General features: G+C 41.8%; 2 protein-coding genes across 24 annotated transcripts in view; one reads left to right on the top strand and one right to left on the bottom strand.

Moving 5' to 3' along the window:
* CARMIL1 (capping protein regulator and myosin 1 linker 1) overlaps nt 1-15,690 on the top strand; it is a 349,557-nt gene that overhangs the window by 81,395 nt on the left and 252,472 nt on the right. For 2 of the 19 annotated variants that reach the window (XM_074038749.1, XM_065544333.1), the window contains exon 1: nt 3,870-4,009. The exons of the other annotated variants lie outside the window; for them this stretch is intronic. The gene's annotated coding sequence lies outside the window, so the exon portion shown is untranslated. Of the gene's footprint in view, nt 1-3,869; nt 4,010-15,690 lie in introns of those variants that run through there. 19 annotated transcript variants of the gene reach the window in all.
* LOC102142214 (cytidine monophosphate-N-acetylneuraminic acid hydroxylase) overlaps nt 1-15,690 on the bottom strand; it is a 357,828-nt gene that overhangs the window by 260,332 nt on the left and 81,806 nt on the right. The gene's annotated exons all lie outside the window — the stretch shown is intronic.

The raw sequence follows: 15,690 nt of genomic DNA, 5'->3' as shown, positions 1-15,690 counted from the left end.
AGACACTGTGAGTCATTCTCTGCTTCACACTGACGTCTCTTGTACTAATAGAAGGCAAGTCTTATATTTCCCACTTCTTGCCACTTTGCTTGGCAGTGATTTTTCAAGTAATTAAAAAAACTGCCTTGCTGGAGTAGCTCTCTCTTACCTGTAGACAGTCTTGTTATATCCAAATCAATCAGATAGTATATGTAAGAATGCTTTGAGAGCTAACGTCACTTAATAACTACAGTGTTATTACTAACCTGACCATGGCTGCTGGCTATGAAGCTCACTTGATTTCATCCACAGGTTCCAGTCAACCCCTCCTGCCACTACCTGTTGCAGGTATGGATGATGCTTCTGTGTGGCTTCTCCTGCTGCCCTGCCTAATCTCAGGAGCTATCTTTTGGCCATCACCAGCCTGGCTTTACCCATCAACTATAGGTTCTGGCTGTCCTGCTTAGGATATGACAGCTGCTCTCTAGCAAGAATTCTCTGATTCCTGATATATAACCCCTCTTTGTAAATTACGATTATGTTAAATAATATGATATCTATGATTGTAATAATAGAAGCTAACAACTGATTGCTTACTGTGTGCTAGATGCTCTTGTAATTGATTTGTTCTGGGTCTCTCAACAATCCTGGGAGAGACGTGTTATTATCCCTGTTATTCAGATGATAAAACTGAGGTACAGACAGGGTAAATGCTGTCCCAAAGTCTCAGATTAGAACCCAGGTCTATCAGAGTAGATCTTGAGGTTTTAACAGTGCTTGTTTTCTGATCTTTGTTTATGTTGTTTTCCTGATCTCTTGCCATGTGTCTAAATATTTCTAGTCTTCAAACTCAAGTTCTACCTCTGAAGTGACATTTTCATTAAGGACTGTAGGCTACATGTTACGTGCTCTTATCCCCATTGCTCTGAGCCAGCTGAAGGATGTCTTGCTTGTCTCTATGGCTTAGCTAGCCTTTTATAATGTGTTTTTTTTCTGATTGTTTCTTGTGCATCAATCTTGATTTTCCAAATTTTATTGTTAGTACTTCTAAGATGAGGGCACTTTGTATGTTTCTCTTACATTCTTCAACATACTTAGCATGGTAGTGAGTAAGCTCGTTAAGAAAAATTTAAGAACTAGACATTTAAGAAACAGACATAGAGAATTTGCTACTGACACTGTCAATTGGCTGACCCTGCACCATTCACTGCCCTTTTCATTGTAGCTTCTGGAGTGATTAGTCTAAGAGTGCTTCTCCGTTAGAAGAAGTTTTGCCCTGCAGGGGACATTTGGCAGTGTCTAGAGACAGACATTTTGAATTTTCACAACTAGGAATGGGGTGCTACTGGAATCTAGGGGGTAGAGGCCAGAATGCTGATAATGCACAGATAAAAATAGATAATCCACAGATAAAAATATTGTCTGGTTCCAAATGTCGATAGTGCCAAGGCTGAGAAACTCTGGACTAGAGGTAGCAATATGACATGTTCTGGTCAATTAAATATAAGTGGAAGGGTCTGCTGTGGCTTTCTTTTCTGTTTTGGGACAGTATTTTGCTCTGTCACCTAGGCTAGGGTGCAGTGATGTGATCATAGCTCACTGCAGCCTGCAGTTCCTGGACTCAAGTGATCCTCCTGCCTCAGCTTCTGAGTAGCTGGGACTACAGTTGCATACCACCACATTTGACTAATTAATTTTTTTTTGTTTTTTTGTAGAGACAGGGTCTTGCTATATTGCCCAACAGGGTCTTGAACTCCTGGCCTCAAGTGATCCTCCCTCCTTGGCTTCTGAAAGAGCTGGGATTACAGGAGTGAGCCACCATGCTTGCCCTGCTGTGGCTTTCTAGGAAAATTATGCTTTCATGAGAGAGGATTGCCCCTTCATGTTTTCAGCTTCTTCTGCTTTCAACATGAGCTTCAACCTGGAGGTAGAATATCCATGCATCTTGTGACCAAGAGGGAACAAACATGAAGATAAAAGTCAGCATGCTAAGGGTGGTGAAGTGAAAAGATAAAAAATGTTTGAGTTTTCTCTCGCTTGTAACCAAACACATTCCTGAGCTAATAGACCACAGAAACTTGAGTTGGGAAGGAATTAAGCCCAGCCTGACCTCATCAAAGACTTCTCCAACGTTTCTGGTGACATAATCCACAGCTTTGGGCGGGAGTCTAATTTTGTTACAGATCTGTATCCATTCAACAGTTCTCCCTTACAGTGAGTGAAATTTGACCCCTGAAGCTTCTGCTCATGGACCCAGTGTGATGCTGACCCGGGAGTCACCTGGACAGTCACTCTTATACTTTCATAGATGTCAGTGAAAAGTCATCCTGATCAAGCTGGCGAGTCTACTGACAGACATCCTCTTCCAAATACTCTGGAGGGATGTACATCTAGAACATAATACCCTCTCCTTGGGCAGCTCTTCAGAGCCACAGTCCAAAGGCGAGGCCATTAGTAAAATGAAAAGATGGGACCTCTGGGACCCCCAAGTCTTTTGGTTTCCTACGTAGGATTTAGAGTCAACATAAATATACTAGATGCTTCTGATATAACCACATGAATGAGCCAAGAAGGAACTCTCAGTGGCTTGACTGCCCTTAATCTTTCCTCTGTGTCTTGGGCAAGACACCATGAATACTACTTTTCCTCCTTATTACCTTTATTTTCAATCCAGTTTACAAATAAATAAGTGCCTCAAAACCCCTCAGAGTAAGGACAGGCGAAGGTGACTCATGTCTGTAATCCCAGCACTTTGGCAGGCTGAGGCTGGAGGATCGCTTTAGGCCAGGAGTTTAAGACTAGCCTGGGAAACATAGGGAGACTCTGTCTTTACGAAAAAGTAAAAAGTTAATTGAGTGTGGTGGTGTGCACCTGCTACTGTGTAGCAGTCCAGAGTAGTTGCGTAGTCCCAGCTACTCTGGAGGTTGAGGTGGGAGGATCACTTGAACCCAGCAGTTTAAGGCTGCAGTGAGCTATGATCGCACCACTGCAACCCAGCCTGGGTGACAGAGCAAGACCCTGTCTGGAAAAAGAAACAAAAACAAAAACAAAAAAACCCAAACCAAAGAAACCTCTCAGAATAAATGCCTGAGAGCTGTTTCTGCTAAATAACTTTCTTTTAATTAAACAATTTTTTAATTCTGGTAAAAAGAAAAACCCACATGAAATTTGTCATCTTAACTGTTTTTAATTGTGCAGCTCAGTAAAATATCTTCACATTGCTGTCCCACAGATCTCTGGAACTTTTCCATCTCGTCTGCTGACTGTCTTTTAGGCAGTGTAGGGTGAGCCATGCCTTTATACGCTTGTTCATTCACTGCTTGCCCTGCTACCTATACTCCTCCCACAAAATGCCCCTAGTTTATAGTGCAAGAAAGTACAAGAAAGAGGTTCCTTTGGCTGGACTTTCCTCCTTCTAAGACTTCTGTGTCAGCCATTCAGTGAATTTGCTCAAGTCCTCTTACAGTCCTTACCATTTCATTAGTTGAATGCTTAAGTAGAGGTGGGTTTGGAAAACCAGAGATTTGGTTTAAACAGAGGGAATGTCTGGGAGCAGCAAGGATTCTATGTGGTTAGGGTGTAAACCTCACCAAGTAACTCAGCTGAAAATATTTTCTCAATTTAGTACAAGGTCCCAGCACGGAAAGATGTACAAGGTTGTTTTTTCCTGGCACTTCTCTCTTCCAAATAGCCCATATGGTAGTGCCCTTAGTTCTTAATGTCCTATGGCAGCCAAGTTCTTATCTTGGGGAGCTACATCACAGGTGCTGGGTGCTGTTAAATTTTTAGCTAATTGAACTTTTTCCTGCTAGAGTCTTGAATGGTGTTTTCTTGAATTCATGAATTAGTCATTAATTCGTGTTTAGCAGGCAGGCACCCTGGCAATCTGTGGTCTGTCCAGCAGACCTTCTTTTGGACTGGATGGATACTCTTTGTGCAGTCTTTAGTGAATGACGGTGGGAAAAACAGAATCCTCTTCCAGCACCCTTAAACGACTGCCTTTTCTTTACTTCCAGCTCTTACCTTGCAGGTGGGTGTGGGTCTTAACCTCAGAATGGCTACTTTTAGTGGGGTTAACTATTGCAGTGGGATGGAGACTGTGTTCTGAGGCTCAGCAGAAGTGATTGTGGTAGTTTTTTTGTTTGTTTGTTTGTTTTTGTTTTGTTTTGTTTTTGTGGCACTCTGTAAGGGTTGAGGAAATTCTGTGATTTGAATGAAATTTTTTCTCAGGAGGACTCACCTCTAAAATAAACTTAATTAATTAGATTACTGGAATGTCCTACATAGATGGTTGTTGTCAGGTTCCGTTTCCTTGCTACAATTTGAAAGCACTTGAAATTTCAGATTCATGAATTCTCGACTCAAAACAGTCGAGAAGTACATAGATGCTCAAGCCTGTAATCCCAGCACTTTGGGAGACCGAGATGGGCAGATCACTTGAGGCCAGGAGTTTGAGACCAGCCTGACCAACATGGCAAAACCTCATCTCTACTAAAAAGGCAAAAAAAATTAGCCGAGTGTGTTGGTGCATGCTTGTAATCTCAGCTACTTGGAAGGCTGAGGCATGAGAATTGCTTGAACCCAGGAGACAGAGGTAGCAGTGAACCAAGATGGTGCTACTGCACTCTAGCATAAGGGACAGAGTGAAATTTTGTGTCAAAAAAAAAAAAAAGATATTTATGGAGTTATTATTCCAATTCTTTAATTTTAATAAGCCTTCAGAAGCTGCAGTTTGCTCCATCATGAGTAGGGATAAACTTTTCCCTACAGTGTAAAACAACCTATAGTTCTGTGGTTAATGAAATACGAAGCTTGAACTACTTTCTTAAGTTAAAAGTGCGTTTTCAACAAGTAGATGGTCAATGAAGTTAGCACACCTATTTCGACTTTAATCAGTAAGGTGGAAATAATGCAATATGGCAGGTACATGACTTTCGGTTGCATTTTCTAGGTGTGATTATCTCAGAGTTTGAAATCTTACATTTTATGATTTGGTGTCAGTGCAGGATGAACCTTTTCAGTTATAACTGAGCTGACTGTAAGCATTTAGCCTGACAGCTTGGGCTGACTTATCTTTCTTACTGGTTTTGTCCATATACGGAGTACCACAGAAGTAACTCACATGCATTTTAAAATAACTTTTTGGTAATAAAAATTAATATTGGTTAAGAATAAACTTAGCGTACCTAATGCGTGGGCCAACCATTTCTGAGCAAAATTGTGAGCACAGTTTGTCTTGTGTGTTGGCTGTGGTCTTAAAAAACACTAGCAGACAGTGTTATGTTGACTGTAGTATTTCTTCCACAGAGTAAAAGATAGATTTCATGTCTGGGCGAAGCATTGTAATTGGCTTATACTTTTGTTTCTGGTCATATTATATAGACAGTAGAAAAGCAGTGGGAATATAAAGGTAGGAGAAGCACTACTTTAATGTGATGCATAAAAAACATATGAGTGGGCAATAGAAAAGAAGTCGGAATATACAGGTAGGAGAAGTATTACTTTAATGTGATGCATAAAAAGTATATAAAGTTTTCTATTATTTTGGGGGGTGGGGTTAGAGAACATGCTACAGATAAAGAAGATTCAAAATTAGAAAATTAAGTAAGATGTTTCCTATTGTACTTAAACATTGCAATACTTACAAAGCATATCATAAGGTATATATAAAGCGGTCATTATGAACTTTCTTCACCCAGGTCAAACAACGTTTCTAAGGGGGAAAATAATTTGGTGAATCCCCATATAGAGCTATTTTATTATAAAGAAGTGATGTATTGCTGAAGTGAGTATTAAGTAGCAAACAGTGGAAATGCGTACCATGCATTTCTGAGAAATAATGCCTGGGAATGCACTGCAAAAGAGGTGTACTTGGTATATATGCAATTAAGTAACGTAACAGCTTAAGAAGGATTCAAAGATGGGAATAGCTATCATGTGAACGAAGGCATTGCACTGTAGAAATATCTTACTATGACAGTTTTATTATATGGTCATTGTGGCCAAGAATACTGATCATTTAGCTCAGTTTTGGAAGCTAAATATGAAGTATCATCATTCTGTGTACAATGTATTCTGTGGTGGTTGTGCATTTATTATTGGGATCACAGCGTGTCTTTTTTCTGCCAAGATGGACACTGGGCACCATGGTCACAGGCTTCTTGGGTGCTGCTAATAGAAAGCTCTCTCTTGGCTTGCTCTGCTGGGCAGAAGTCTGTGAATGCCATTATAGCTAAGTCTCTCCCATTCTGGCCAGGAAAGGAAGCCGGAAGGACTTGGACTCACTGATTTGTGCTGACATCCATTCAGCCTTGCTGTTGGAACCCTTTAATGTGCTTTTCAGTGAGCTGGTGTTTCAGAACCTCATGACAGGGCAGGCTGATTTCTCAGATGCATACTTCTCTGATCTCTGGCTTCCCCTAGCTCACTGAAGCTCGTTCTGCTTGTTGATGAGGTTCTCCTGGCAGATTTGACACTGGACCCAAGAGGGCAGAAGGATCAGCTGTTAAGCTGGTACAGGGCTCAAAGATAAATACGAAGATGCTCAGCAGAGCGTAACTTTGAGGCAAAGGCACACAGCCACTTTCAGTGTAGCGTTTCGGGCATGTGGGTTTGTGTTTGGAATTTGAGAGGAAGCACTCTGATGATCCAGCAGCCTTTGCGCTCCAGTGGCGTGCTAATTTTTTTTCCTGATATTGGGATTGCATTCCCTTCACTATTGCAACAGAGAAACTGAAATGGGAATCATTTCCTGCAGGCGCACTGATGTGCACAGTGGGCGGAACCGGGAAGGCAAGTCAGAGGCATTTTTCTCATTTCTGAATCCATGAGTCTGGCTTTTCCCTTAGGGGTATTTGGGCCAATTGTTATCATGTGTCCCACTGTGTAAATTGAAGGTTTGGCCAAGTCTGGCTGAATGGTTTAGTCTTTTGCAAAAACTGAAGCACTTTGTTTTTAAAAAAAGGAAAAAAAGTTTAACTTTTTTTTTTTTGAACATGGTATTATTGGACTAAATGATGTCAGGTGTGTTAACAGAGTGAAAGGGAGAATTTTTTCTGTAGTTTGGCAGGGCCTGTCACGTCATAGGTGTATCAGTGTCCAAATGGGGGATGCCAGGTAAGACATCATTCAGCCTCCCCGAGGGGTGGGGGAGCAGGTGTGGCACAATACAGTCATTGTTCATTGTCTTCCCCTTACAGTATTGTAAAACCTGCACTGCATTAAAAATCCTATTAATAGAACATTGGATTAGGAGGAATACTTAGGCTTCTCCCTCCTTCCATCAGTTTTAAAAGGAATTTAGAAAAATCACTATTTCTTGTAGTAGGAGTGGGGGAGGGAAAGAAGGAAGAAAAGAGAGCCTGACTTTGTCTTTGAAATACAGAGGAGAACATCTTGCAGTGAGGATTGAGAATTTAAAAAGATAACCGGGCTCCTGGTAAGAAAACTTTCATAGACAGTTATTCAGCAGGCAGATTTTTAATTTTCTTGTCTCCAACTTGTTTAGTCTGTGGGGACTTTGATTTCTGGAAGCCCACTGGGATTGCTGCTAAACCTTACATACTTTTTTGTTGTGTCAAATTCAGTTCAACTACCAGAAAATATTTTTTTGGCAATTTTTTTTTCTCTGTCATGTTTTCTGGCCAGTGAGAGGAGAAGGCTGGGATAGCCAAGGCAAATGCTGCGCAAATTATTGCATCCAAGAGGAGAGATTTGGCCCTGTGATACTGCAGGGGGACTGTTGAGAAAGAGTAACGTACATAGTGGGAAGTGTGCAGCCTGGGCTTCCCAACTGATGTCTTAGCTAATTTGAAATGTTGTGATTAGACCTTCCCTTATTCATGTTGAGGAATGGATATGCTGACAGCCATATGCATGTGATTTTAGGATTATTAAGTGTAATGGAATGTCCAAACCATCACTCACTTTTACATAGCAACCTTCAAGAACTAGAATGCTTGGGAAGCATGGCTGTCCCAGTTAAGTTAAGGTTTTATCTGAAACCCATTTTGTTTTCAAACATGTTGGAAATGTTCCTAAAAAATTCCTGAGTGTGCTTTGGGTGGGGTGTGCTTGGTGAGTATGCTTTCCTACCCTTGAGTGTTTGAGACTTGTTTTCATTATGTTAGGGGCTTATGATAAAGTCTTCGTTTCCAGATCTTTATGTAGAAGATAGATTTTGAGGTTTCCCTCAAATCTTGTTTGCATTTAAGAACGTTCTTTTCTTATTTATTATTCTGGTTAGTTTTTCTTTTAAAACTGGCAACATTTTGCAGGTAGTTTATGGTTTTGCAAGTTAGAATATGGGTCATTCCTCTAAATAGAAACAGTGTTTTTGGTCTTAAAGGGCCTGTGAATTAGGTGAAACTAGTTTTATCTTCTACTTCTAGGGAAAAGTTTTTACCTTTCTCCCCCTGTACACTCCTTCCACCCCACCCCTCCAAGCTTGATCTCAGCAAATTCATTGACTTCCAAAATTCATTTATATGACTTTAATCTTAAGTCATCTTTATGAAAATGACTTATCTTTAACTTACTACCTGTTTTAGGAATGGTTGCAGGCAGAACTTTTTTCTTATTTTTCTTGGTATGAAAGGCTTTGTATCCTGCTAAAGGAATTTCAGGATTTATAGTTATAAGTAGGGATATTTTTAGTCATGAGCTTTGCTGTGGTTTGAAATTGTCCGCCAAATTTCTTGTGTTGGAAACTTAATCCCTAAATCCATATGTTGGTTGCATTTGGAGGTGGGACCTGTGGGACATAATAAGGGTTAAATAAGGTCATCATGGGGGTTCCCATTGATGGTACAGGTGGCTTTATAAGAAGAGAGACCTGAGCTAGCATGCTCTTGCTCTCTCACCATATGATGCTCTCTGCTGTGTTATGACATAGCAGGAAGGCCCTCGCCAGATGCAGCCCCTTGAGTTTGGACTTTTCAACCTCCAAAACTGTAAGAAATACATTTATTTTTCAGGACCCATAAGACAGAACAAAAAAGAAAAATAAAAAAATAGAAAAAAGAAAGATAAAAAATTTTTTAAAATTCTTTTAAAAAATACATTACACAGTCTGTGATATTGTGTTATAGTAACAGAAAGTGAACTAAGGCTGGTTCCCAGAACCCTTATAATCACATCAGCTTGTTGGCTGCTGTTCCACTTGTGAGCAGCTTCCCCTCAGGCCAGATACTACTGGCATAAGTGGAAAACCTAGGCACCTGGAAGTTTCTGACAGCCTTCAGAAAGTTCCAGAAAGGAGTGCCTTTGTTTTCTTCACTAAGTGAGAGATTAAAAAAGAAAATCAGTAAAAGTCACTTCCCCTAATGCCTACAGTTGTCATCCTGGATCGTACTTTTATTGAATCCAATTCAGCAAATATTTATTGAAGACCAGCTGTGTATAGTTAAAACCACTACACGGGCCGGGCGCGGTGGCTCATGCTTGTAATCCCAGCACTTTGGGAGGCTGAGGTGGGTGGATCACCCGAGGTCGGGAGTTCAAGACCAGCCTGGACAACATGGTGAAACCCCATCTCTACTAAAAATACAAAATTAGCCGGGAATGGTGGCACATGCTTGTAATCCCAGCTAATTGGGAGGCTGAGGCAGGGGAATCACTTGAACCCAGGAGGTGGAGGTTGAGGTGAGCTGAGATTGTGCTATTGCACTCCAGACTGGGCAACAGAGAGGGACTCTGTCTCAAAAACAAAACAAAACAAAACCAAAAAAACCACTACACAAGCTGTAGAAAAGCCCATTTGTTTCTCTTCTAAAGTACAAAATGGGGCTGGGCATGATGGCTTACACCTGTAATTTCCACACTTTGGGAGGCCAAGACAGGCACTTCACCTGAGGTCAGGAGTTTGAAACCAGCCTGACCAACATGGTGAAACCTTGTCTCTACTAAAAATACAAAAATTAACTGGGCAGGATGGCGCATGCCTGTAATCCCAGCTACTATGAAGGCTGAGGCATGAGAATTGCCTCAACCTGGGAGGCGGAGGTTGCAGTGAGCCGAGATTGCGCCACTGCACCCCAGCCTGGGTGACAAAGTGAGAGTTTGTTTCTAAAACAAAGAAAGCAAGCACATAATGGGTGAAGAAATGAGGTAGTGAGTACCTGACCGGTGTAGAATGACTTAAAATTCCAGACTTGGGAGCATTTCTCAGGACGCCAGTAGGTATTAAAAATTGTTTTTGACCAAGTAAATTTGGAGAAAAATGGGTTAAGTGAAGTTGGATAGGGATTTTCTTTTTTATTGGTGCTTCCAAAGGGGGATGATATATGCTGCATTTCCCAAATTTATTTGACCAGGGACCATGTATTTATTTATTTAGGAGCAGCTCAGAGGATTAGTGTTCTATGGAGAACACTGTGAAAAAGGCTGTTCTACACCACGAAAGATTTTTTTGTTCCCTCTCTTTTAGAGGGCTCTTTTATTTTGGTGCGTACATGTTTATTATTCAGAGCCAGCAAACTCTGTAAGTTTCTCCACTGGTTATGTAAAAAAGTGTTTGCATTTTCCTTGGATATTTGTGAGGTTTTGAAGGGCCAGGATAATGACCATTGAGTGAGCTCTTTCTTGGTGCCAGCTACATTGCTGAGCATTTCCTCTAGAATCTCATTAGTGGGAAGTACGAATTAGCAGTTCTGCTTTTTAGGTGAGAGGATAACTTGACCAATATGCCATTTATGGATCATTTCCAAACATGCCAGACATTTTAAGGTGAAGAGATTTTAAAGATCATGTATAGTTTTATACATAGATTGATATATAGTTGTAAGAAATTATACAGAATGATTCTGTGTCCCTTTCACCCAGTTTCTCCCAATGGTAACGTGTTGCGTAACAGTATTACAGTATCACAATCAGGCAATTAACACTGATATAGCCATCAACACTTTAACACTTTTTAGATTTCTTTTCTTTCCTTCTTTCTCCCTCTCCTCTCTCCTCTCCTCTCCCCTCCCCTCCCCTCTCCTCCCCTCTCCCCTCCCCCCCCCTCCCCTCCCCTCCCCTCCCCTCCCCTCCTCCCTCCCCTCCCCTCCCCTCCCCTCCCCTCCCCTCCCCTCTCCTCTCCTCTCCTCTCCTCTTTCTTCTTTTGAGACAGGGTCTCACTCTGTTGCCCAGGCTGGACCGTAGTAGCAATATCATGGTTCAGCAGAGCCTTGACCACCTGGGCTCAAGCGATCCTCCCTCCTCAGCCTCCAATGTAGCTAGCTATGACCACAGGCATGCACTACCATGCCTGTAATTAACACAAAAAAATTAGTAGAGATGGGGTCTTACTATGTTGCCTAGGCTGGGCTTGAACTCCTGGGCTCAAGTGACCCTCCTGCCTGGCCTCCCAAAATGTTGGCATTACAGGCATGAGCCACCATGCCCTGCCGCTTTTTAGATTTCATAGGTTTTACACACATTCTTCTTGTTTGTGTGTGTACATTTAGTTCTGTACAATTTTTCACATGTGAAAATTTATGTGACCACCACTGCAGTTAAGATACAGAACAGTTCCATCACAAGGATCCCAAATGGTATGCCTTTATAACCACAGCCAACTCTCTCCTTCTCTATAATTTTGTCGTTTTAAGTAGTCTCTATAAATGCAACTAGACAACATGTAACCTTTTGAGATTGGCTTTTTAACATCCTAGCTGCTTTTAATCCACTGTTGCCAATTTTTAAAGCAATCCTATATGAATTTTTTTTTCTTTTTTTTCTTTTTTTTTTTTTTGAGACAGAGTTTCTGTCTTGTCGCCCAGACTGGAGTGCAGTGGCATGATCTTGGCTCACTGCAACCTCCGCCTCCTGGGTTCAAACGATTCTCCTGCCTCAGCTTCCCAGTACTGGGGTTACAAGTGCCTGCCAACACGCCTGGCTAATTTTTGTATTTTTAGTAGAGGTGGGATTTCGCCATGTTGGCCAGGCTGGTCTTGAACTCCTGACCTCAGGTGATCCACCCGCCTCGGCCTCCCAAAGGGCTGGGATGAATTCTTTTTAGTAGATGAGGAAGGGAAACCCCAGAAGAGTACAGTGTCATGCCCAAGGCTATACCACTAGTGGACCAGGAAGTGAGGAGGGGGCCCAAGCACCTCTGATTCTCAGCCTTGACTCCTTTCACTCAGCCTTGGCCTTTCTCTATCCTGATTCCCAGTATTCACATTCTGTTTCTACCGACACAGTTCTCCTTTTCTCTTCCTCTGTACTCAAAATAAAGTCTCTTTTGTTTTTTATAAATCTTAAATTTTAAAAAAGAAGCTTGGATCACATTATTATTTTGGAAGTGCAGAGATTGGATATTTTTTCCGTCCAGCTCTATTTTGGTCTTGTTACCATTTTCAGTGTTTTCTGTGCTGAGTTCCTTCACCACCTTGATGCTGCCACAAATGATGAGGATGGTTGTAGGGTAGAGAATAAAGGTAGAGATTCTTGCACATCATTTCTTGAATCCGTGTATAGGCATCTTTGGCTTGCAGCCCATCTGAGTGCTGTATTCAGCCTACTAGCTTTGGTTGCTCTGGTGCTAAACATATTCCCAGCGCCTCTGGGATTTAACTCACTACAGACAAGAAGGTGTCAGTGCACTGAGGGATAGTGGGAAAGCAAAATGCATACATTTCTATTTATCACAGTAGTGCCAGATGCTGTATATTTAAGAAAAAACTTCCAATATTGGAGAAGAATTACCCCCTATCGACCTCACTTTTTTAAAGACAGGGTCTGGCTCTGTCACCCAGACTGGAGTGTTTTGATGCAATCTCAACTCACTGCAACCTTCACTTTCCAGGCTCAAGTGATTCTCCTGCCTCAACCTCCTGAGTAGCTGGGACTATAGGCATGTGCTACTGCACCTGCCTCATTTTCTTTTTTAGTAGAGATGGGGTTTTGCCTTGTTGCCTAGGATGGCCTCGATCTCTTGAGTTCAAGCGATCCGCCTGCCTTGGCCTCCCAGGGTACTAGGATTACAGGTGTACAGGTGTGAGTCACCATGCCTGGCCATAAGCCTTTTGAAATTTGTACTTTTGAAATGTATGTGGGATGTAGTATTTAAGATTAGGAAACAGCAAAATGTATAGATTTTTGTTGATCATTGAACTGCCTAGACATTCTCTTCTTTCAGTGTCCATTTATGTATGTATGTATTATGTATTTAGAGACAGTGTCTTGCTCTGTTGCTCCAGCAACAGTGGCATTATCACAGCTCACTGAAACCTCAAACTCCTGAGTTCAAGCAATCCTCCCAGTTCAGCCTCCCAAATAGCTGGGATTACAAATCTGTACTACCATGCCTGGCTAATTTACAAAAAAAAAAAAAAAAAAAAAAAAAAAAAATTGTAGAGATGTGGTCTCACTGTGTTGCCCAGGCTGATCTTAAACTCCTACCCTCAAGCAGTCCTTCCATCTTGGCTTCTCAAAGTGCTGGGATTACAGGCATGAGCCACCATACCTGGCCTTTCAGTGTCTTTGAACTAGCTGTTCCCTCTGCCTGGAAAACTTTCCTAAGATTTCCATGCAGTTTGGGGCACTTCCTCACCTTCTTCAGATCTCTGTACAATGTTACCTTTTTTCTGTGTCTGTACCTGACATTTAAAATTGTAATACCTCACCCTCACACCATTTTGCTTTATTTTTCTCCGTCACACTTCGATCAGCTTTGAACATGCCCCATGGCTTTGTTATGTGTCTATGCATTGTTTTCTCTTTCCTAGAATGTAAACCTCCTGAAGGCAGGGATCTTTGCCTATTTTGCTCCCTGCTGTATATCCAGCCTTTTAGAATAGTGCCTAGTACATACTAGATCTCATAATGCATTATACAAATAAATGAAAGTTTTCAAGATTAAAGATTTGTTTGAATTAAGTTAACCAACAGCACCCTCTTACAGGACACAAGAGAATAATCATGTCTGCCCCTGGTAAGATGCTCACTTAAAAATGGTTGTGTCGGTTTAATATAAGTGTGTTCTTTTCTTGCCTACTTAAATGTATTTCTCACTATGACTTTTCCTTTGGAAAATGATTGACTTTGGGGGAGCTCTTTCAGAGGTAAAGGAAGTTAGCTAGCAGATCTAGGTAACTGAACCTTGCATACTATTCTAGAAATGTTTATACTTCTGCCAAATTGACGCATCAGTTCAGTGTTTGCATAACCACCTGTGTAATTACTCATAGTAGCATTCCAGTATGCATTTGCTGAACTGTACTCTTCAATTTTGCAATAAAAGTATTTTCACATGTTGGCTGCTACTGTGAAAATTGGTTTCTCTCAAATGTTCAGAAAAGCTTGTGCTGCAGTTTTGATGTGGGGGTGTGGTCTAGTGCTGCATAACATTTGCTTTTTTGGTGGAAGGGGGATCCTTGATGTAAACTTTTGGTTTCAGTTTCTCTCTTTGGAGCTGTTTTTGTTAGTGCTAAGAATACTGAGGGTATCCCTATATATGCTGGTTAAAAAACAAACAAAGCAATGTTGTCATTGACAACGTTTGGTCGAGTGGGATGTAAGCTGTTGAGTGGGGTGAAGACCTGGTCTCCTTGGGGCTGATTTGGGGTTTGGGAGTGGTTTGGAGGGAGGCTGCCATTGAGGAGCAGGAAGTGCGGGTTGCTGCTGTGTCTGGAAGGACCTCCTAGCGGAGAGCTAGCAAACCAACACCATCAGTGCCCCCAGAACACTCAGCTGTGTGTGGTGTGGCTGTGTGTGCCCTTACTGGTACTCAGTCCTGTTAAGGCTTGAAGAGGAAGGTCAGGAGGGTAAGACTTGGAGAGGGAAAAGTTAAGGAGGGAGAATGTTAATACAGTAAGGAAGTAATTCATATGTTGGGACAGGTTCCTGTGTGTGAACACTTGACTTCCAAACAGCCCACACTTGGCTTCATTATTTACAGACCATCTCTCCCGTGCTGCCTTCAGACTCTTCCCCCAAACCCTGACGGAGCCTTGGTCTGTCACCTAGGCTGGAGTGCAGTGGTGCGATCTCGGCTCACTGCAACTTCTGCCTCCCAGGTTCAAGTGATTCTCCTGCCTCAGTCTCCCGAGTAGCTGGGATTACAGGCACACACCACCACGCCTGCCTGATTTTTGTATTTTTAGTAGAGATGAGGTTTCACCATGTTGGCCAGGCTGGTCACAAACTCCTGACCTCAAGTGATCCGCCTGCCTTGACCTCCCAAAGTGTTGGGATTACGGGTGTGAGCCACCGCACCCAGCCACATTCAGACCTTTCCATGTCAGCTGAACTGTCAGTAAAATTCTGAGCACAACTCTGGGAGAAATTCAGAGTTCAAGTCAGTTGATATGCCAGAAGCAGAGAACCCTGATCCTTACTGGAGTTGACTAGGACACTTTCTCTTTATTAGTTAAAGGTGTGGCTAAATTTAAATAACTAATAGACATCAGACACGACTTGTTTAGTTTCCGAGAGTAGTTGTTAGCTGTCCTTTTCCCAAGGGAAGTAAACTAAGCTGAATTACTTAAATCACACTTTTTCCATTTCTTAAAATGATTTCCATTTCCCTGCCCTAGGAAAAGTAGGCGGCTGCAGAGAGGTTGTGACAGAATTATAAAGCTATTTGGGTTAAATTAGCCCAGTACATCACTCTTACAGCACATTGAACAGACAGCTAACACCTCCTAATAAGCACCAGCTGCATACAGATCAATGTTTCCAAGTGAAATCAAAGACATGCTTTCAATTTAGAGAGACAAAACAGACATT

The sequence above is a fragment of the Macaca fascicularis genome, chromosome 4 (assembly GCF_037993035.2).
Source record: "Macaca fascicularis isolate 582-1 chromosome 4, T2T-MFA8v1.1".
Classification (NCBI taxonomy): Eukaryota; Metazoa; Chordata; class Mammalia; order Primates; family Cercopithecidae; genus Macaca; species Macaca fascicularis.
The sequence above is the reverse complement of the archived record's forward strand: the minus strand, read 5'-3'. Positions and strand labels throughout refer to the sequence as shown.